We start from the raw sequence: 24,994 nt of genomic DNA on the forward strand, positions 1-24,994 counted from the left end.
AGCTATCTAGGCAAAGCTGCTTGGTCATGTTCCCTTTCCCAGTGGAGTGAAACAGGTGTCTCCAGGGGTAATTCTGTGTCTAAGAGATGTTGGATAGAACCCGCACCAGTGCCCTTCTTTTCCCTCATTGCTGTAGAGCAGCTTGCTTACACTATCTTTTAGACAGAAACTTTTAGATATCCAAAGTGTATATTCCTACCTTTTGTGACTCTACCTTCTTCATGTGTCTTCACTCTATGTTCAAGATCCAGCCCTATCCCCATTAACCTAAATTAACCCAGAACTATCATTTAGTGATAGCAGGACCAGAGATTTTTGGTAATCCACCCTCCTCTCCCAAAGTGTCAATAAAAATATTTGAAAGATAAACTGCTCAGTTAAATCATCTCTAATGGATATAAATATGTTTCCTGCTGGAGTAGAATATTCATTTAAATGAACTAGGAAATATTCATGTAAATATGCTGAATATTCATTGAAATATGAAATAGTAAAATAACATTCTGACTTCATTTCTTAAAGTGTTAGTGTAAAAGACACTTCTAGAAATAAAGGTTGATAGTGTCCAAATCACTGGCAAAAAGTTACTAGGAGTTTAACAGTATAGCCATTCGTCAGTGTCTGTGTCCCTAAACTGTTCTTTCCCACACTTGCTCAAATAAAGAGTGGAATTTAATGTAGAATTGTTTCTCTGCTACTTTTACACTTACTAAGAGTTAAGACTGGTATCTCAGAAGGATAAACACCTCTATTGCTTTATCACCTAGATGGAAGTTTTCAAGGAACCTTTTACCCTCTATAGAAAAGATTAATCTCTTAGCTGATTGTGCATCCTTTGGCATCCCTTAAGAGTTTCCTTCCTTTCCGGTACTTCTAGTTATTAACTTTTGAATCTTGCCCATCTAGCCTGGCATTGTGGACCCCACAGCATTCATGGCTTATTAGAAGTGCTACTGGTTTTCGTTCAAAAAGGCACTGAAAATGTATGCGCTTCTAAATGTTTCTGTGCTGTTGATATTTGTAAGGACATCGCTATTTTTTTCATAAGTCATTGATGCCTAAGCTGCAATTGACCAATTTTATTTTTAGGGCTTATTCAGCTCCAAAGCAAAAGCATAGAAAAAAAATTTTAAAGATTTGTTGGGGTGTTTCTTGCTACTAACAAGGTGAAAGCAGCCACAGTTTGTCATGCAGAAATATATCTTATACTCCAAGAAGTCCACTGGAAAGGAAATTATAAACCCTGGTTTAAAATTAGGCTGAAATCTCTGTAAGATCACTGCAGCATAATGTATGCATTTATGAGATCCCAAGATACAGCTATAAAAAGAATGATGACTCTAGCAAAAAAACCCAAATATATATAATTCATTTTCTTTCCTGCCCTGAACATCCATAAATAGGTAGAGGATACCTAAATCTATTGTTTCTGTAAATTACTGTATATGCAGTGATATACACAGATACATAGCCACCTTTTTTCTTCCCTCCCTCAAAAAAACCCAACCCAAACCAGAAGTGAATCTTAGACTATCTGAGAGAGCAGGAAATCAAAACAATGTTTATTTTATAACATATTTATAACATGCAAGTAAGCTGAGAGCACAGCACAGGTAAAGCCTGTGAAAGAGTTAAATACACGCTGTTAGCAAGCAGTCTTAGCCCTAGTTAAATGCTTCAAATATTGGGAAAGTTTAACAAGACAAAAATCAACAGGTTTCCTCGGGAATAGAAAAGACACTTAGGGGATGAGCTGTTAAGATTTCCTTCATGGATTCCCACTGTTATTCTCTCCATATTGCCATTTTCTTTCCCCTCACCTGTCTCACTAGAGGATTATCTATATCATTCTCATTCCTCTATGGACCTTGTACCTCGATGTGAAACAGGAAGACATGGTTCTTACTGCTGCACCAAGCAATACCTCAATCCATGCTTCATTACTAGCTCAAATCGTAAGCCAGATTTATCAGCATGTTAGCCAAGGTTAATGAGCCTACATTTTAACAACTCTGGAGCCAGCCATGGTTTGAGTGTCAGCGTAGAAGACATGCAAAGACTAAAGAGGATGCTTGACTGTAAATGAAACTTCAGTAGTTCCTGAATTGTGTGCTTCTCTCATCTTTCTAGACGGGGTGTGTTTCTTACCCACAAGATTTATTTATTTTAAAAATAAAAATAATTTTTAAAAAAAGAAACATAGTAATACTGACTGTTATTTATGGGAGATCATAAATCATCCTGCTGTCAGCATTTCACATAGTAAGAAGAAAGCATTGAACTAGTCAATGTGTATCAAAAACCTTCCTGTCTCTGGTGCTCAATTGTTGTTGCTATTGTGAGGTCAGGGCAAGTCCCTGAAATGGACCTTTTAACAGAAAATGCTTTACTGGAAATTTACTTTTCCACTAGCTGCCACAAAGAATTAGATGATGGTTCTGAGTGCTCACAAGACGACTACAACATGGCTGTTTCAAAAGGGCATTTTCACCCATGGAGCCATTAAAAAAGTATTTTAGGGTAATGTGTACCTGAGCAAGCTTTTCTGATGGTATCTTGTGAAGATCTGTGTCATCTGCAAGGCTATCATTGGTGCCTGACTGCACTGCATTTTCAGCCTTTCTCACAAGAACCTTCGTTCCTCTGTGAAACAATTTATTAAATTGACTGGTATGTTTCTGGCAGTAAGTGAAAGCTTCCATTTTAACCCCTCTAACAGTCATCTTAGTGACAGCAAAATAAAATACTGAAATTCCACACAGTTACATAATTCATTTTGGTTTTTTTCTTCATTACAATCATGGATATTTTTCAGAAGTTTTTAGATGAATGGAACATATGTGTCAAATTCTAAATTGGTTAGTTTCATGATAATAGCATATAACTTAATCATAGGGCAGAACTAACTTCCTTTATCTTTAATTGAACTTAAATGAAGCAGAGGTGAATCCAAACATTCTCCCCTCTTTTAGAATGATTGTTTTCTGTACCACTAAAAGACAGCCATATGGGCTTAATGTGACAGCTGTTTCTTGCTCTCACCTGTCTTGCATCAAGTGTTTGGTTGCCATTATAAGCTGTTTGCTCTTGGACAAACCATTGCTAAAGACGCTTTTAGGGCTAAGTACTGTAGTACACAGTTAGACTGCTGCTGGAGCCTGAAGTGTGAACCTCCCAGGAGACACACCGTTTAACAGAGAGATTAATCCTGTGCCATTTTGGATAGAATAGGAGGGCAGCAAGAGGACGGAGGGGAAGAGGGCACTCAGAAAGGCAAGTGAGAAGTATCATGGTGGAAAGACACATAGAGGAAGAGAAATTAACTTTGTAAGAGCTTGAAAAGATTGAACAGCAAACACTTTATTCACATGAAAGCTCTGAATTCAGTTCTCTTTTAGTTCCACTCACTCTGCCGTAATATTCTCCATCATAAAATTACTGTCACACCTCCATGCCAAGACTTGAGTAAGTCTAAAGGAGAGAAGCCACATTTTAGCAAAAATAAATTTTATCAGAGCCATGGTGTCCTTGGGCAGATCCTAATACAGCATTTTTAAAACCCTGAAAAAGAGTGTCTAAAACCAATAAACATCCTTTCTGTTTTGATCTAAACCAACCAACCAAGAAAACAAAACCACTCAATCACCAGCTAAAGACTCAAAAAAAGAAGTCTAAGTGCCTTATAGTGATCACTAACTAGAATATAAAGAACAACATAAAAAAGATAGTAAACAATCCTGAAAGTTCATCAGCTCCTCGTAACCTTCTACACATTTATCATTACACTCCATTACATTAACAGAGCTGTATTAATATTGACTGTTTCAGAGTTATCAAAGTATATGAAATACTCAAAATAAAAATTTACTGAGAAATTATATAACTCCTTGTTTACTTCAGGTATCTATTTCAGAGTAAGGAATAGTGATAGCGTTCCATCTAAAAAGAAAATCTCTACAAATATAGACCCTAAAAATTCAAACATACTAAGCTATGCTAAATATTCCTGACATTTAAAAAAAGCCTGGGTGGAGAGTGGGAAATATATTCCAGCATGCACTCCTAAACTACATAACATTTCCTTACAAGAAACAGATCGTTTCTTGCAAGTCTGCTCAAAAATACCACTATTCTGACATTCCGTTTCATTTTGGAATGAGATTAGATAAGTATGCTTAAGGTATTTGCCTTGAAATTGGAGTTCATTAAGTGTACTTCACTGATGACTGTCAGAAAAACAGACCTTCATTTAAAAAAGTGAATCTTTAGAGAAATATTTCACCCCTGAGATCAGAAATTATAAGCTGAGAGTGACTGGGGTTTACTTCTCAGTATGTGAAAGCTGACATCCTGCTTACTCCGTCTAACCATGAAGGCTGTGATCTGGGTGCTAAGCAGTGCCAAATGCAGCCTTTTCCTCCTGAAGGACTTCCACTGAATGAAACTACAAAATCCTTTCACATAATTTCCTTTAAAGTATTTATTAACATTGTGCCTAGAGGTACCAGTATCCAAGAGGTAAGTGGTTACATACAGCAATATCAAGCTGTGTAAATTCAAACCCCAGCGCTTAGTTATAAAACCTTTTCTTATATAGAGGATGAACAAACTATTCTTTAAGATTACTATTGACACATCATTTAAAAAGGAAGGGTGATAGATCACTCTTCCATAATTATAGAGACACCTGACTTTAATCAATAGCAGGCAAATGTTATCCAGACTAATGCTGAAGTTGCTATTCAATCATAAAAGCTGTCATTTCACTTGAAAATGACTGTGGATTCCATGACAAATGAAACATCATGAGGAAGATCCATTAAACTTGACAAATTCAAGAGGAGTGCCAAGAAAACAACACAAATCAATATATGATATTTATCAGTTTGACAAAAGCATTTGATAGAGTGTGCAGAAGAGGCTCATGAACATTCATGGTTTGATATGTTTTTTTCTTAAAAACATAGTCATATAATAACTCAACCTCACAATGTCATGTACAAAAAGATAATCTTTGAGAGGCAAATCTAAATGACATGGCCTACCCTCAGCAGTGTCAGGTATGTCTATGCTGTTGCCCTACGTTTAATATCTTTTCAGTTTTGGCAAATAGCAGGGAGATCAGACCTCAGTGCGTCTGCTGTCTATGATTCAGATGGCAGACTATACGAACTTTGCAAAGGGCAAGTCAAAGCCAAACACCACAGCATCTATTAACAATGTTTTGCTGATGACTGTGGAGTACAAATAGCTTATTCGTAGACAGAGTGTCCTTAATCATTCCTCTGAAAGTGCAAAGCACTGAGCAATTTATGGGCCAAATCGTGACTGGCTTGTAAGTAGCATGGGGGCACAAAAGCCCTGAAGGCTAAATAAACCAGCTTTGCTTTCAATTTTGTGATCCTGAATATAGTCAGGAGCCATGAACAATGTTCTAGGTATAAAGGTGAAAGTTGATTAGAAGCCAAATATTTCATACAAATAACCTTCTCCTGCATCAGTTCCCCCTTTCTCTTCCTACCAGTGTCCCAAGTTACAGTAAAACCTTGGGTGGCTGCTTTAAACAGAGAAAAGTGGATATAGAGATCCTCTTCTGTGTGAACACAAAAGGAGGGAAGTTTGGCCGAGTGGTCTGACGTACAACTCCACTATTGGCCCTGATAACCACTGAGCCATCTCATGCGTTGGGATGCTAGAAGCTCCAGCATAATGCAGTGTTCTGCATAGAGCGAGTCCTCATGACTCAGCTGCTGTGGTCAGCGGTCCACTTCTGCAGAGTGACAGAAATGTGAAGGACAGTCACTGCTGTTGCTATCATCAGTTTTTCTCCTTCTTCAGGAAGTAGAATGACCTACAACGCTTCATACTTAATATGACAATATGCTGCAGTTGGATTAGAAGGGTCTAATAAAGGGTGTGTGCACATGATATAAGTAGCCTGACTGTCTGATGAAGTTCAGTGTACTTAGGCCAGGAGTTAGAGTATTTCAGCACTTAAGTTTGGTAGCTGCATAGCCATGCTCACCCCAGTGCAGCCACAAACACAGCACAGCACCTGGGTTATCTAGTTTAAAAACAAGATTACGTAGCCCTGCTTTTGACTGCTGTATATTCTCACCAATAGTTTGTACACTTGTTACACAAAATATGTTTATCAGATCACTTACCAATACTGTAGTATCAGCAACTACTAAAAATGATTCCTTGCCCATACTGGAAATGTAACAGAACTATAGTGTACAAGGTACTTTTCAAATTACTAGAAAAGTCTAATTTCTAACTATTATATAAGAGCACTGGCAGAAGGGCTTTCAGTGTTAAAGACTTTTCCAGGGCAAACAGACCTCTCTCTAGATCTGTAAGACACTAGGCATAGTTAGACAATAGCCAGTTCACTCAAACATCAGAAAAACTATTTCTCAATTATCACCTTTATTTTCAGCTGAAGTCAGGTAAGTTATGTTTTGAAAAAAAACAGTCTCTCTCAACTATCCCTCCACTCAGTGAATCCCCGATACCATAGCTTTAGTGCAGAGAAAGGATTGCAACATTGCAATGTTGAGAGAAAAACAGCAATGCCCCTGAGCAATGCCCCTGAGCTGAGACCTTCCTGAAGTTCTCAGTGTCAGATTTGTGCAAAGATGCTACAAAAGATGCTCTAGCAGAGGCAACATTTGAGTGAAAGTTTACTATTTATCTGAGCTTCCTACTTTGCCTGATCTATTAAATTTTGATCAAAAATATGAGGCAAAATATGAGGAAACAACCCCTTGCATTTATCAGTGTGTGGATTTGTCAGACTCGGAGAGGAGACTATCCTGTTCTGGGTGGGTTTCTCCCTCATAAATTCATCTTAAACATCTGTCAGTACAAAACTGTGTCAGACCAGTGAGGGACTCCTAGACTAAATTTGGAAAACACTAAACTTTATCATTTGAAAATAATGAAATTATTTAGAATAGGAAGGATTGCATGGAGGGGTGAGAGAAGGGAAGGGAATCTCTGTTCCAGAAAACTGAAAAAGCCTGAAGCTTGTAAAATCCTCATTCTGCAATAGGTCAAAACTTCTCTTTAAACCTAAATCCCAATTGATTTCAATCCAAGACTATAATTTTTCTTTCATTATTTTCATATGTTTTGTTTCAAGTGTCAGAAATTTTTACTTTAAAAAAGTTATTAGAAGTATTTTCTCAGTTCAAAACAAAAACGTAAAACTTTCAAAACTTGTTCTAAACCCAAAGCATATCTCAAAACCAACTCTTTCTGTAATAAGTTTTACTCTTGATGAGTCACCATGGTCTAAGACAGGTGCATGCAAAATGTCTTGCCAGCTCCAGCTGGTCACAAATGTTACTTCCTAAGAAACCAGTGGACAGACTGACTAAAGCCTCGAGAAATTCTTCTGTTCCTTGTGCCTTTGAAAAAACCACTCCTCTTGATAAAACGTATATGGTCAAAGCACGGTAAAAATTCAATTTTGTCTTTGCTTTCATCTACACATAGTCAAAAACTGATCTGAATGAGAAGAGCCTCTTAAGTGAGCTGTATGCACTTCTTTATCTGTCCTACAGTGCCACGAAGGGGGGCAAAAATTAAGGTTTGCTTCCATTTATCAAGTATATTGGTGTCCAAATGTTCAAGCAAGAAGTATGTTTCACAGCCTTAGTTGTCTCTTTTCAAACTTTAATGTCTTAAATGGACCTGATTTTCTGAAATGCATGCTTTTCAAAACACAACACATCAGAAAAGCAAAATTGCTAGATGCTTGGAAGAGACGTTGGGTGCTACACTGGAAACAGTTGAATTCCTAAAGTATCTGAAGCCTAAACAGAAAAGCCACAGACAGACATCAGATTAACAATCAAAACCAATTTAGGTAGCAGCTAGCAATCCTGCTTCCTTTCTTTCTTCAGTGTTAGTCCTCCACAGAACAGTTACTTTCAGTTTCATGAGACTATGAAGGCCTTTTCAGAATTGGGCTTGGAGAATAAGAAGGAAGATAAAACTAAAACTACGTCACTTAACCTGCTACATAAATGAAAAAGCAACATTGTCAGGGGTGTTTTCATTTTTAGAATAGATTAAAAGAGGACAAAAATAAAATTAGATGTTTGTAAATAACTGAAAAAGGAAAACCATTTGACTAGAACCATTGAGAAAAAGTATGTAAAATTTTTTAGCCTAGTTCTCAATAGAATATTTTTCTCACAAGTCTTGGATCTTCTCATGGGATATGAAACAGGGTAAGTACTACTGCTGAAATTCAAAGTCCTTTACCCTTGAAATTCATTGGCCTTGCAATGGGCAATATCGATCAAAACCTACCTGCTCCTGTATTAAAGCAGTAGGAACTTTTAACTCCCTCTCTCCTTTTAGAGTACACATTAAATATCTTATCATCTGTATTATATTTAAATACAGGTCTTAGAAGAAAGAAGCATCTTTAGTTCACCAATACATCTATGACAGCCTGGTAGGCTCCACATTGCATTTCACTGGCTATACAGTCATCTTACAACTTGCACTGTCATCTCAAACCCAGACCCAGTTCAGCAAGGTCTCTGAAGCACGACGCTATTTCTGGAAACTGAACATAAGCACATGCTGCTTTGCTGAGCTTAAAACCTCTCAAATGGATCCAAAGCACAAGAGGAAGGAAAAATAGAGGTTTTGGCTGTCCACCAGCCCAACACTTCATAGTCTCACTGAGACACAGCATATACCCTATTTCAAAATAGTCAATATTTCTGAACTAAACACTGACAGTATTAATCTTTGCACATTGTTGCTTAGCAAATGATTAAGCGAATGTCTAAGGAAATAAATTTTTTCTTTCTCCTGACTGACTCCCTTTAACTTCTTTCTCCTTCATTTTTTTTCCTTTACACATTGTAAATTGAGGAAAGTCATGAAAGAAGAAAATAAAACACTATTAATCTACCAAGGAATCTCCAAGAACATACGCAAGCTTTTTGAACAAGTTAAAGATACCCAACCAATTTTTAACAGGAAATATATAACAAAGAAGTCACTTAATGTTTTGCAAGATTATGCATTGTGTATTTTTGCTGCACAGTTGGAAGATATTCTGCTCTTGAATACTGCAGAGCAAACACTTTACTGACTGAACAGTCAACAGAAGACCATGGTCAGAGTTCAACCAGACATAGTGACAACACCCGTACCGACAAACCCTGCCACCTTCTCCAAAACCATGTCACAGGAAAACCAACTGCCTTGCCAAAATGTTGCTTTTTATCAATAGCACAACTTTCCTATAGAACAAGATGTTTTATCTGTCATTCTTGTAATTTAACACAGAATATTTGCAAATCATGCAATAGTCACCTTCTGCAGAACTTCCTATCACCGAAACAGTTAATCTGTGGTGACAATTTGAAGTTTTCACCTGGAGAAAACATGTCACACTCTAGGCAACCTGAGGAACACAGGAATTGAGATGAGGGATAGATTTGTTATTTGGGACTCAAACTAAATGTTCTGGGGTTGAAATTTATGCAGATCTTCAGATCATAGTTTAGTGGTTGACTTCTGTCTCATCAGCATGTTTCTCTTCAGAACTTCTTTCTCTCGGCTTCCTCAGACAGCCAGGCCAGAATGTTCTTTTACTAAAAATGATATATTACATGTCACTCTAAATATCCTAGTAAGAGCTTCTCTTGGAAGAATTTCCAGCAATATCTGCAGTTTTTCCATCTTCTCAAAGTCATTAATTGCTCATGACTTTCCAGTTCTCTAAGTTCCCTAGAAAGTGTAATATCAGCACATCTTGACCATGAACTTGCACTGCGTTGCAAGACAAGAAAGTAGGTAGTTGTTTATCATTCTTTGAGTAACCTCAGAGTGTGAATTAGGGTCTGAATTTCACATATTTGCTACCTCTTCTGATATCCTGGCATAGAAAAATAAAGCATTTATTGTAGTATTTTTAAAAATTAAATATTAAGCCACAAAGTAAAATTGAAGAGCATTCCAGCTTACAACCATTGGTTCAACACTGATTTACAGCCAATAAGAAGAGAATGTTTTAAATAGACTTGGCAATCAGCTTTTCTACACCTAGAATTGAAAAATATTTGAGGAAAATAGGTCAAAAAGAGGAAGTCCACCTTTCAGGCAGAAGAAACCTGCCAGAAACAACATTCTGTTGGGAAGAACAATTTTCCAGTAAAGTTTATGGCCTGTAATATAAGCTTCTATTGGTTCATTCTTTCATCCAAAAAGTGTTTATCTGTATTAGACAAAGGAATAATTGATATCAAATAAGATAGGAAATTTATTTACTTATTTTATGTACTACAAACTCAAATCTGAAGGCTGTAATCCTCAATGGACCAACTTGAAAACAGCCATTCTGCCTAAGGAGACTTAATTTGAAAATTCCTGAGAGAATGTGGGATGGGCTTTACTCTCCTAGACTACTTTTATCATCTCCCTTTCCTGTACAATTACCTCTTAGAAATGCTGATGATTCTATCCTGGATGAAAATGAAGGGTAAAACTTAGAAATGCTGATGATTCTATCCTGGCTGAAAATGAAGGGTAAAAAAAATAATTCTTCTGTGAAGGGAAGAGAAAGCGTTGCTACAGCAAAAATCTGTTCAAAAATGTTTCTTTCCAGCAGTACTAGGGACAGATTCAGATTTGATTCTTGAACAAAGGGAATTCTTTCTCTGACCTATTATACTGTTTTATTTAAATCACAGAATCACAGAATCACTACAGTTGGAAAAGACCTGTAAGATCATCAAGTCCAACCTGGGGGAAAAAAAAAAAAAAAGAAAAAAAAAAAGAAAAAAAACCCACCACACAACAACAACAAGCCACAACACATCAAAAACCAACCCACCCAACACCACGCAGCACCATGTCCATCAAGCCACATCCCACAATGCCACATCCACACGCTCCTTGAATATCTCCAGGGAGGGTGACTCTACCACCTCCCTGGGCAGCCTATTCCAATGTTTCACTACTCTCTCAGTAAAGAACTTTTTCCTAATATCTAGCCTGAACCTCCCCTGTCGCAACTTGAGGCCATTTCCTCTAGTCCTGTCACTAGTCACTTGGGAGAAGAGACCAACACCCACCTCTCTGCAACCCCCTTTCAGGTAAGGGTAGAGAGCGATAAGGTCTCCCCTCAGCCTCCTCTTCTCCAGACTGAACAACCCCAGCTCCCTCAGCCGCTCCTCATAAGACTTGTGCTCCAGACCCCTCACCAGCTGCGTCACCCTTCTCTGGACACGCTCCAGCACCTCAATGTCTTTCTTGTAGTGAGGGGCCCAAAACTGAACACAGTATTCGAGGTGTGGCCTCACCAGAGCCGAGTACAGGGGCACGATCACCTCCCTGCTCCTGCTGGCCACACCATTTCTGATACAGGCCAGGATGCCGTTGGCCTTCTTGGCCACCTGGGCACACTGCTGGCTCATATTCAGCCGGCTGTCGATCAACAATCCCAGGTCCTTTTCTGCGGGGCAGCTTTCCAGCCACTCATGCCCAAGCCTGTAGCGTTGCCTGGGGTTGTTGTGGCCGAAGTGTAGAACCCGGCACTTGGCCTTATTGAACTTCATCCGGTTGGCCTCAGCCCATCGATCCAGCCTGTGCAGATCCCTCTGCAGAGCCTTCCTACCCTCAAGCAGATCAACACTCCCTCCCAACTTGGTGTCGTCTGCAAACTTGCTGAGGGAGCACTCTATCCCCTCAAATCAGTATGTTAACCAAAAAAGCCACTTTGCTGGTTAATTTTCACCTCTCTCAAATTATGAATTCTTCCTTTCTATCAAGTTTTTGTTCTGATGAACCTTGTTTAAGAGCTTAAAAAACATTTAGGGAAAATGTCTATTAAAGTTTCTTAAGCCTTGATATTTCTTAATTGTAAATCTCTTCACTTCAAATGCTTCTTTCAGCTGGATAATGTTCTGCCCACGTGTTTACAGAAGGCTAACAAGCATGATTTAGTGGATAAATTAATGAATGGTGTGAAAGATTCCACATATAAGAGACTCTGATGAGTAAGTGCTTATTGCTTCTTTAAGGTCTGAAAACACCTGTGTAGTAAATTTGAAATAAATTTGCTAGTTGCAGACTTGCAGCTTTAACTTTTTTATTTTTAATATTTTTTACTTAATTTAAATTTAATTTACTTTAAACTTAACTCTCTAACTTTTTAGCAGAAATCCATTTAGAAATGAAACCAACAACTGCATGTAGCTAGAAATAAAGTGGAATCAAGTTTTGAAAGGAACAAGCGTATTAGCATCCCAACAATGTGCAATATGCAAGTATTTAAATTGTAAACTTTACAAGGACATCAAAGCAATTTGGACAACATCTATATGATGAATGTGTCTTCCACTCTGAAGCCTACTGAAAAATATTCTAGTTTTGCATTGAAAGGTCTCTAAGTCCTTTTGAACTGTCTTTGGAAATACTGAGCCAATACACATCAGCAGTGTCTTGGCACACCATTTACTGCTACACAGATATAGATATTTAAAAGTGACAACTAAAGATGTGAATAAAAGCATCTTCTGATCACTTTGTATTCACATGCTAGTCAATGGTAAAGCTGCATTTACATTAACGAAGTATTTCCAGAATTCTTTGTGTACTTTCTCTGACCTGAAAGTAACCCAAACTCTTACCTTTGCTTCTAAAGTATTTCCAGAGGCCTGCTGGCTGTCTTTGATCTTCTCTAGTTTTACAAATATTGACAGTTATTTTCTCCTTATCTATCCAACCAAAGCAGAACTTAAAAATGCAAACACTAGCTTCTTCCACAACATTTCTTCACAGATAGTGCTCCAGTGTCTCTGGGAACCAGAAGCACATTCATTTTCATTACTCTGGCATGCATATTCCATGTAGTTGACCAAGGAAACTGGAAACTTTCTGGCTAGCCTCCCACAGTGTAAGGTGGATACAGAGTGGACATGTCAGCAGTGTCCAAGATTGCAGAAAAAAGATAACGACCACACCTTTTAAAGGGGGGAAGAGGGCAGGGAATGGTGCATTTTATGGAAATTGAACCCCAAAGTCTTCAGAGCAATTGACTTAAAATTATTAGGAAAGCTAATGGAGTAGAATATGTACGAGGATTTCATCCTGTTTATCAGCGGAGACAGTATTGTCGCTTTGGGATTAAATCCTAATAATGCGTAAATACACAGAGCACATTAACCAGGTATATAATTATCACTAGCTAGAGAAAACTGCCTTTTGTAAAGTGACAAACATTCAAAAGCTGAATAGGATGGATTTCAATTTAGTGGTCTGAAAGACAACGAGCAAGTTGAAAAGCTGCATGCCATAGCCATGTAGACATAGCATCTGTTTAATCTAAGTAACACAACAGTAAAAGCATGTGTGACAAGATGAGAAAAATCCATTCTGTAAGCGTTAGACCTATTTTGAGGAATTTAATGGACAGCGACCAAGGATAGCAAGTTCACAGCTTCACACTTATTTTCCTCACAGTACAAAACCAAGCATAACAATAATTCATTAGATACAGAGTTTCAAAGCAGGATGATTAAAGCAGAGAGCAGCTTCTGCCTGAGCTGATAGGTTTGATTACGTGAGCTAGCAAAAGGGCTAGCAAGAAGAGCCAGAGAGGATGGAAGCTATTTGCCAAAATTCAGGTAACAGACTTCTCAGAAAGTATGAAAAATACATAAGTCTTCTATCACTTGTTTGCAGCCAAAGCCAGTAAGTTACCTTCCCCATCATTAGCACTCATATATTTTCTATAAGCCAAATTTCTTAAGTGGGTTTATCAGGTTGGTAGAGTCACCTAATCAGTTCTGAAATCACCTGTTGATCCCAGGTTTCCAAGGGAAGCACTTTTAGCTCCCTCCGACGTATGACTGAATATAGCCAAGGAAATCCTGACAAAAAATTATAGAACCTGTTACCTACCAGAAACTAACTGGGAAGAAAGTCAAATATTAACAGAGATTTTTTTAAAAAGTAATAAAAAAAATTTATCCTAACTATGCCCCTGTGCCAAGACCCCCAAAAATAGCGTTTTTCAAATATATGAATTTTTTTTTTTTTCAGCCCCCTCTCCCCACCCCGTCTTAGCAGAGAAATACATAATAAAAAGAAGTCAGAAAGCAGATATTGGCTAACGCTGGCCACTGGCTTTTACTAGACCAGTTGGTTGTCTCTTCCTTCTTCCAAAGGAAGCAAAGCACATTGATCATATTATTGATTAAATGAATTTTATAATCTCTTCTAGACTTAAAGTCTACACATTTATAAAAAATTTAAAACCACTAGCATGAATGTAGCAAGGATATAGACAAAATGGGAGAGACAATCCTCAAAAAAACTTAATGATTTCTTTGTAAAGCTGTTACTCAAAGGATATTCAGTGTAATACCCTATGAGTATATAATTTAATCTTTAATTCTTTCCTAGGTTTATGGCCATGCAAAAGAGGTAGCTAATTTATGAACTGACTCAGGAACTACAGCACAAAGTGGAATACTAAATACTATGTACTTTTGTTTGTCTGCTTGTCTTCTCTATCCTGTTCTTTCATGATGCTGGGAAAAGGACATACATGAGCTTGGACTTCAAGAGGAAGAAAAGCATTTTTTTCAAGTAATTCCAGAAACCAAGAAAAGTTTGAGATTATTTACCCATTTGCTGAAGAGTCTAAGAAACTTCTGAGATTGTTTTACAAAATGCACTGTCTAAGATTAAGCTGAATTAAAGATTCAAAAGTCTTCCTTTTCTTTGGTGTTTGTCTAAATAGGCATCCTTATGTTTGACGTTAAGGCCATTTCAGAAGCTAGCCAGTTCTCCTGTTGACAAGCATTTTACATCACAAGACTGTGTCTCTAAACTCTCCTGTCAAAAACAAAGAAAGAGATATTCTAGGTGAATACCAAACAGACATGATTTAACTCATAATTGGAAAAGGTTACGTTAAAGGAAAAGATGCCAAAACCATGCAGCAGCACATTCTCTGCAGTTTAGTAGTATTTACACATTTCTGTCAAAGTTGGGTAGACAATATATCCTATTGCTCAATAAGGAGTGTTCTACTCAACCCCTAAGTACACTCAGACCCTATGCACCCAGACAGCACTGGGCACAGTGTTGTTGCAGTCCTTTTTAGGAGCTGTGAGAATTACGTAATGTAAACTGCAGCTCTGGAATGCTACTCAGCATTCAGGGATGCTCATGTATTTCATGGGAGAGAAGTAAAAAAAACACACCAAGGAACCAAACAAGAGAAAATCCTTTAGTTTGAACATGTAAGTTAGTGCATATCCTAGATGAGGAAGAAAAAGGTGTTACTGTTTCAGATGATTGTGACAGAACAAGGAAGGAAATGAAAAGGAGTAAGAGGAGTTTGCTGAATCTAAGAGAGCAGGAAGCCTACTGCCAAGTCTGCTATTATGGTTTTAAGGATCACAAACTTGGATTTCATTCAGAGATCCCTTCTTAATTTGTATCCATTACAATTCTGTGGTTTTAACAAAGGCTTATTCACAGATCAATAAAGTACACAACAAACACTACAAATATGTCGGTTATCTGCCTTTTCACCTAATACAGCTTCTCCTCATTCCCTCTTCTTTACTTGGTAAAAGTAACAAAATCTGCAAGTAAGGACAAAGGAATCAATTCAGAGAATGAAAATAATGTCCCTAACATTTTTTTAGGAATAAATAGTACACTGAACATCTCATCTTTCTCAGATATTTAATGTCAAAACTACAGTTTAAGTAATATTGAATTGGATGTTAGAAAGCCATGCCAATCTGCACAAGAAAATTAAAAAATAAATCTAAAGCAATTTTAGAGGCTTTGGATTCCAAGATTAGAAGTAAGCCCTGATATACATGGAGGAAAAACAGAGGGATTATTTCTCAATAAAAATCAACCCCCTGGCAAAAAACCCCAAACTTATGGCCACATTTTCTACATCTTCCTCGGAGTATTTAACCTTTTCATATGAGAACCAATCAGAAACACACAGAAAACTGCTTTAAAGACCATTTTAAAAGAAAGAAAGAAAGAAAGAAACTAAACATATGAACATAGTTTCATTAAGGCTCAAATCCTTACATTTACATGGAAAGATTTCTAAAAAAAGAGTTAGATAAAAGATTAAATAAGACATTTAAATAGAAGGTACCCAAATTACGACTTGTGAAATCCGCTCTTATAGTCTTCTCAGGACAAAGGGCAGATCAAGTCCATAAAAAAACCAAAGAACCTCTGCCAAACAGCAAGTAGGGATAATATTGTTTCCTGTATGTATGATCATTTTGCTGTGCTTTGGAAACAAGTCACTTGCAGGGTAGGGCTTCTCACCCACCCTCTCCCCTGTTTCTCTAAGGATAAGGCAATTACCTGGAGACAGATGTCATAGCACAGGAACACAAGCAAACTACTCAAAGCTCCACGTGCCCCACTGAAGCCCAGTGCTCCACCACTGCAAATTGCTATTCACAGAAAATAGCACAAACTCTTGAGCAGAACTCTGCAGGTGAGTATTTGCTTCTTATCATATTTTACTGTTCTCCTCAATACAAAATACAGCAAAACATCCTGATGTATTAGCTTCTCAAAAAAATTTAAATGCTAGAAGAAAGAGAGGATGGCAGCAGCAAGGAGCCAAGAACAGGGGAAAAATTTGGGGAAGGCTCTTGTCCACCAGGAACTCCCTCATTGTCATTTCACCTCAGCCAGTGTGATTTTGGATGGCCTGACCAACAGCAGCAATATTAGGCTATCAGGCAAAAAGGTATTCTGCTTACACAAGAAGAATCAAGACCCATAAATCCATTCAGTTTTATGAAAATAGTTTTCTTTTACCTGTATATTCAGCCAATAAATACCTTGCGCTATTGTGTACAGTCAATAAGCCCACAATCAGCAGGATATTTTTCTGTATGTCAGGTAAATGTACCAAAGAAAAAACTTGAAATAAATTTGGCTTGGTATCTTGATGCTCTCTTTACCTAGATTCCTCTCATGAATGTCCCTCCTGCTTTGTACATTTTCCTCCTTTTGCCAAACACATACCAGTGTTCACAACAGATGCTTTTCAACTAATCAGTAACAGAAATTCAATGACCTATCACTCATAAAAATGTTAATTAAAATTAGGAATAACTCGGGGTGTGTGCATGTGTGTGTATTTGATCAGCTGTAGTGGAAGGAGCTAATTAACACCAGTTATTAAAGTACATTAAGTAAGGCTCTCCATATGCTTAGCTTGACTTTTTTGACCAACAACAGACACACAGGAAGCCAGAAGTTCAGTGGTCAGCTTCATAGCAGTTGTTAAAGGAGCAGCTGTCAAAATCCACTGAACATGCCAGTCTGGGAAAGTTAGCGAGGCTACCCCACAAGAATGAAGTGTTGAAAAAGAGACTGCAAGTAGGGACACAGTGCAGCACACGGCTTAAATTTGGAAGTTAGAACTGTAACTTGCCAGCTGTTACACCAGCCTCTCATGCCTTTGGATAACTCCTCTATACTTTTAGCCTTACGATGTGTTAGGGATATGGTCCTACTTCAGGAGAGACTGAAAGTTTCCCCAAAGACATTCTGTGTTTTTAATAAAGGGGAAATTTTAATATAAATTACTATTGATGCAAAAAACCCAAATAAATCTGAAGTCGAATGTGGAGTGGGGGAGTGAAAAAGAGATAATCAAACTTAACATCATACCAAGTATGTCAGGCAGCTGTATCAACAGATTCCCACTCTCTGCTTGCAGATAGTGCCAGCACTTCACTTCTATCAGTGATGGTCTGCTGTGACTGCACAGACTGCTGGCTGTCTTTCAGCAAATGTTAAGGCACCTCAGACAAAAAGTGACTATTCTGTAAGATAGTCTTTTAGCACTATAACTTCTGGTATGTTTTTGTTGGGTATATTGAGCATTACTAAAGATTGTTACATTTCTATTTAAGGCAGCAAAATAAGTGTTTGTCTCTACATATATATATATATATATATATATATATATATATAAAACCCACCAGCAAAACAATCCACAAAAATCTTTCCTTTAAAAACAGGAAGCAAAAGTTTCAAAAGATTACTTCAGTAATCATGGGGTTGCTCTGCAGAATATTTTATTTTGACACATTACCATGTTTCTCACATTTTATGGAATCAGATAATCAGGTTCCAATATCAACCTAATTTTAACACAAACAAAGGATTCCTGTTGCCTAAATAACACTTTATAATCTTTCCCTGAGCCACAGCATTCCTCAAATGCAGTGTTATTCATTTACTGTGGAAGGCTATGCCACCATTACCCGTATATCACTCCAAATCAGTCTCCAAAAATCTCTCTGCTGCTACTATCAAAATACAGTTATATTTTTCAAGAAATACAAACAAGGAAAGGGAAATGAAGGTACATTCCCTATTGAAGTATCATTATCACAGAATCACAGAATCACTACAGTTGGAAAAGACCTGTAAGATCATCAAGTCCAACCTGAAAAAAAAAAAAAAAAAAAAAAAACACAACACCACACAACAACAACAAACCACAACACACCAAAAACCAACCCACCCAACACCACACAGCACCATGCCCATCAAGCCACATCCCACAATGCCACATCCACACGCTCCTTGAATACCTCCAGGGAGGGTGACTCTACCACCTCCCTGGGCAGCCTATTCCAATGTTTCACTACTCTCTCGGTAAAGAACTTTTTCCTAATATCTAGCCTGAACCTCCCCTGGCGCAACTTGAGGCCATTTCCTCTAGTCCTGTCACTAGTCACTTGGGAGAAGAGACCAGCACCCACCTCTCTGCAACCCCCTTTCAGGTAAGGGTAGAGAGCGATAAGGTCTCCCCTCAGCCTCCTCTTCTCCAGGCTAAACAACCCCAGCTCCCTCAGCCGCTCCTCATAAGACTTGTGTTCCAGACCCCTCACCAGCTTCGTCGCCCTTCTCTGGACACGCGCCAGCACCTCAATGTCTTTCTTGTAGTGAGGGGCCCAAAACTGAACACAGGATTCGAGGTGTGGCCTCACCAGAGCCGAGTACAGGGGCATGATCACCTCCCTGCTCCTGCTGGCCACACCATTTCTGATACAAGCCAGGATGCCGTTGGCCTTCTTGGCCACCTGGGCACACTGCTGGCTCATATTCAGCCGGCTGTCGATCAACACCCCCAGGTCCTTTTCTGCGGGGCAGCTTTCCAGCCACTCATGCCCAAGCCTGTAGCGTTGCCTGGGGTTGTTGTGGCCGAAGTGTAGAACCCGGCACTTGGCCTTATTGAACTTCATCTGGTTGGCCTCAGCCCATCGATCCAGCCTGTGCAGATCCCTCTGCAGAGCCTTCCTACCCTCAAGCAGATCAACACTCCCTCCCAACTTGGTGTCGTCTGCAAACTTGCTGAGGGTGCACTCTATCCCCTCATCCAGATCATCAATAAAGACATTAAACAAGACCGGTCCCAAAACCGAGCCCTGGGGGACTCCGCTTGTTACCAGTCGCCAGCTGGATTTCACCCCATTCACTACAACTCTCTGGGCTCGGCCATCCAGCCAGTTTTTTACCCAGCGAAGAGTGTACCTGTCTAAACCACGAGTCGCCAGCTTCTCCAGGAGAATACTGTGGGGAACAGTGTCAAAGGCTTTGCTGAAGTCCAGGTAGACAACATCCACAGCCTTCCCCTCATCCACAAGGCGGGTCACCTGGTCATAGAAGGAGATCAGGTTGGTCAAGCAGGACCTGCCTTTCATGAACCCATGCTGGCTGGGCCTCATCCCTTGGTTATCCTGCACATGTCCCGTGAGCGCCCTCAAGATGAGCCTCTCCATAACCTTCCCCGGCACCAAGGTCAGGCTGACAGGCCTGTAGTTCCCCGGATCCTCCTTCCGACCCTTCTTGTAGATGGGCGTCACGTTGGCAAGCCTCCAGTCATCCGGGACCTCCCCCGTTGACCAGGACTGTTGATAAATGATGGAGAGCGGCTTGGCAAGCTCCTCCACCAGCTCCCTCAGCACCCTTGGGTGGATGCCATCAGGCCCCATAGACTTGTGAGTGTCCAGGTGGCATAGCAGGTCGTTAACTGCTTCCTCCTGGATCATGGGGAGCCTATTTTGCTCTCCATCCCTGTCATCCAGCTCAGGGAGATGGATACCCTGAGGATACCTGGTGTGGCTGTTAAAGACTGAGGCAAAGAAGGCATTAAGTACCTCAGCCTTTTCCTCATCCTTTGTGACAATGTTCCCCGCCGCATCCAGTAGAGGATGGAGATCCTCCTTGGCTCTCTTTTTGCTGTTAATGTATTTATAGAAGCTTTTTTTGTTTCCAGCAAAAGTGAGCAAATAAAAAGGTAATTCCAGCATATGGGTAACATATGCTGGAAAAAGCATTCAACAATAAGGCTGTAGTTTCAGGATCATTTTAAACCTGAGTGGTGACAAATAGGAAGTTCCCACCAACCCATCTCTGCTTTTTCCTGAGCTTTCTTCTCCATCCTCTGTGCCTTATACAGTTTACAGGTCTGTAACACATTCAGCTGACCAAAACCCAACATCTTTTTCTGTTCTGGTCAAACTGTTTCCTGTATTCCTTGATCTAATTCTCTATGCAACCTCTAGAACAAGAAAAGTGATAGAAATGGCAGAACTACCTTTTTGGATCCTGACCAAACTTAGATCTACTTTAAGCAATCAGAAGACTTCAGCCTTACAATATAAATCTTAGAAATGTCGGTGGGTTTTTTCTATCTGAATTAGTTTAAAATTTGTTTGTGTATGTTTACTGAGACTATCGTAAAACGTATATTGCAGCCGTATTTCAAAAGATTGTGTGACCATCTACCTATTTACGTTAGTTCAGGTAAATAAAATATAATTTGGCCCATGATGAGTCTAATTGACATTCTTTATAATTATATGTGAAACCACAGCTAAAAACAGCAAGAAGGAATATAGAGAAATATGCAGCTGAAGGATTTTAGACAGTGAGATATCCATCTGCATAAATGTTTCTGTAGGGAATCCACAGCAGTGCGCTCTCTCTCTCTCTGAACATTTTAAGTGGAAGCAGAAAAAATGGCATACACACCACAGATCATAATCTTCCAACGTATTTATGAACTGAATCTGGAAGAGCTAAGGAATCTTTTTTTTAATCTTAGATTCCAGAAGCAGAGCTAAAAGGGAATTGTTCATATATAAGCAAATTAATCAAAACTTTGACATGAAAAAAAGTATTTAATTCTTTTTTTCCTGTTTGTGAAATATTCCCAAGGAAAGAAATGGAAAAGGAAAGGTTAAAAAAAACCCCCAAACATAACAATAGAACTGAAGTAGGGAAACATCTTCTTAGATTTAACAGAAAACTGTTTTCCAATGAAAAATTACAACCAACTGTAAGAAAAGAGTAAAATAATTCATTAACATAAGACCTGGTAAGAAAGCACTATTTAGACAAACCTAGAATAAAAGTTCACTTGAACATCTCTGAAAGTGCAAGTTAATATAAAGTTTTTAATACCAGTCTAGCTTTGGCAGCAGTCAAATACTTTTCAGTATTTGACACATTTATGTCAAAAGAAAGTAAACTATTTTTGCTATTGGTTGGTCCATTCTTGTCAAAATCCAACTAACTTTCCATTTTTCTTCATTCTTGGAACATCATTCCTCCAGCTGTCAAGCAAAGATAGAGCTGGATGGAAAGAATGAGGTTAGTGGAGTACCAAGCACACCTTAAAAAAACAAATAAACAAAAAAACAACATACACACAGAAATTTAAATTTTTACATATTCACAAGAAGTTACAGAACACTGTAAAAAGTAGTTGTATTCAAGAAAAGCAATTAGGAGTTTTGACCGAAATCCCTACTAAAATAAATCAATGAATAAAAGAATGATTAAAAGAATAAAATAAACTAAGGATGAATCAAAAACAATGGGAATTTTCTTGACTTGCCAGAACCGGATTTTTTATTGCCTAATAAATCTTTCTGTCTCTTGAGCTGGCCAAGAGAACTACATCAGGAAAAAAAATCGACCCATTTGTTCTTTCTTTTACTCACTTCAAATAGAGTTACAGTGCCTCCATTAAAAAGTTCCTAGAAGATAATACTCTACTAGCACAGCTATAGCCAATTCTATGAATGGAGATGCAGTAAGATTTAATCCTAAGAACTGAAGTGTAACTGGAATCTCCTGCAGGCAAATTATTAATAAAAACATACACTAAATGTGTTATTACTGAATGTGTACTACTACTAAAAATAGCTAAAAACTTGCCATACGCAAAGTCAGTTCTTTGGTAGCACAAAAGACATAGGATAACAGAAGCTATATTCGGCTTGAACTAGACCTTCAGAGACCCCTTCCAATCTAAGTTATTCTATGACTCTGTAAAATGCAAGATATGCATTTCCTAATTCTTCAAATAAAAGATAGTTGTATGTGTCATATTGTCCACAGTTTTGTCCAAGCTACCATCAGGTTGTTTTTAAATAACTGACTTGCTTCTCTAGATCATTCCACACACTAAAAATCTACAGTTAGGAACGTCTTCTTAATGATCAGCTTAAACGTAACTTTAACATAACCTATAGAATCCAGGCAAAAAAATAGATACTAATATTTCAATATTTTTAGAAATGTATTGATCCCTGAACTATCATTTAACAAATCTAATGTCTTTAATATTATCTTCAGGCAAGAAAACCTTTGTCATCTAAAGATATATTCCTTTTCTATGCCCATGTGCTACAATTGTATCAATGATGAAAATCTTAATGTTTCCTCATGACAAGAAAAAAATCATTGGTATAATTTCTTACATAATGCTGTTTTATCTTCTCATTCAGTACTATCACATCTCAGCTAAAATTGTTGGGACTACTACTGTCCATTAAAGGGTTTGATGTTTTTCCCTCTTTTTTTTTTAAGTCTGTGTGTTGGATTATGAATTATTATGCCACAGGTGCAATAGGCTACATTTTTCCATGCTGAATCTCATTGGTTTCCTGCCCATATGTCAGATCTTTCAGGACTCCCATTTGTTTTGTTCCCATCACTGTTTATCTTGGCATTCTCTTTTTAATATAAATGGCAAATTTAATTACTTATTTCACGCCATCTTCTAAATCATTAGCAAGGATATTTGTTGTTTTTTTTTTTTTTTTTTTTTTTAATTTAGAAACAACACCTCCCGTGGAAGAAACTACTTTGCTTTTTCAACATATTGGCAATGTTATTTTAAGTGACCTTGTAGCACCTGACCTTTTCTAGCAGCCCAGAACTTGGTGGCAACATACACAGAGTTGGATTCAAGCCCTTTCCCCAGAACTTTGGGTTTAATTCTGTCATACTAGACTGAAATAGCGCATGCTTAACCTGGGATCTTCCTCAAGAGCTCAAATATCCCCACAGTAGGATTCCAGTCAAGAGACCTTTTGCCTGAAAGACGTACCTTGTTTCAGAGTTTCTCACAGGTATTTTAAATCAGAATCCCTTCACTTTGAGTCAGAAGATCTTCCAATATCCATCTCATACCTGGCCGGCCAGAAGCTCCCAGCCCTTCCCCCCCTACTCACAATCCATATAGCTGACCTGTTTCCGAGCCTTTAAAAAACCAAAACACTGGATCCCCAGTCAGGCTGGATCCCTTTCCCCTAAAAGGGCCAGCAATTTCATAATAAACATGAAACCATCCTAAACAGGCTAAAGGAAACAGAAACTTAAGAGTTCAGACCTGTATCATTTTATTTGGCACACCAAATTATTATACATCAGTTATCCTAGATTAAATGCAACAAGACATAACATGAAATGACTGAAGCACTCCAGAGTAAACCACAACACAACATGACATGACAGTGAGAATCATTTCTTCACAAAAATAATGTTTGGAGAGATATAAAAAGTCTCCTTTCTGCAAAGGTTTCAAGTTTGTTACTTGCTGTTTTCTGAGCATGATAAATAGCTTGTTGTGCACAGGATTGAGATATAATTCCACTTCCCATGGCAAAATGCAGTCATTCTTATCCTTCTAGCGTATATCTGGTCTCCACACATTGCTGTTTTCAATATCCACTAAATCCTAAGAGGTCTGAGCTAAGAGCATGCCAGGTAAACAAACAGATACTATTCTTTCCCAAAGGGACAATCAAGGGAATGACTGCAAAGTATCTTCAGTTCCAGTGACTTGCTGTATGCTAACAATCTTTTAACTCCCTCTCACACCCTGTTGCTTTCAATACTATATTAAGATCTTTCAGTTGGATCAGTTAAAGAAATTCAACAGAGGCGATCTATTAAAATGGAACAGAAGACATCTAGCTAGGGGAAAAGTAAGAATCTCCTTTGCTTTTCTTTATAAAGAAAATGAACTATTCTCAAAACAAACAAGCCATTGAAAATGCAGAGTAGAAAAGTGTAATTATTCATTAAGACCTTCACCACATGTAAAAGATCTTCTCTGAATATTGAGTTCTATAACTGAAACTAATGCAATAGGTATCCAGTGGTGACAATATAACTTCAAAACAAATAGGAGATAAGCATACGAAATCCTTCTAAACATTATCAGACACTGCGAAGTTGAATTGATTTAATTAGTCTGATGGAGTATCAGAAGTAGAGGAAGGAACAATACCAAAAAACCTGTCTGCCTTATAACAGCTTTTTCATGCTTTCTAATCAAGAACTGATCCCTAGCTACAAATCATAGACTACCACATCAGACCTCAAGAACAGCACACAAAGTACCTAAAATGAAGCCTAACCAGAGTTTGCCTAATAAATCTGAGAAAATTACGCTTCCTCTCATCCCATGTGTCTAAGAGATCTTCCAAAGCTGCTTTCTTTCCTGATAAAGGGTCACTTAGAAAGCCACTAGTGTCTCTTCCTGGAAGTGCTGCCAATTTGCCAGTGTTTGCTCCCCAGCCATCAGGAATTCACAAACTGTGTGACAGCACTGCAAAATTCCCTGTCTGCA

The sequence above is a fragment of the Gavia stellata genome, chromosome 3 (assembly GCF_030936135.1).
Source record: "Gavia stellata isolate bGavSte3 chromosome 3, bGavSte3.hap2, whole genome shotgun sequence".
NCBI lineage: Eukaryota > Metazoa > Chordata > Aves > Gaviiformes > Gaviidae > Gavia > Gavia stellata.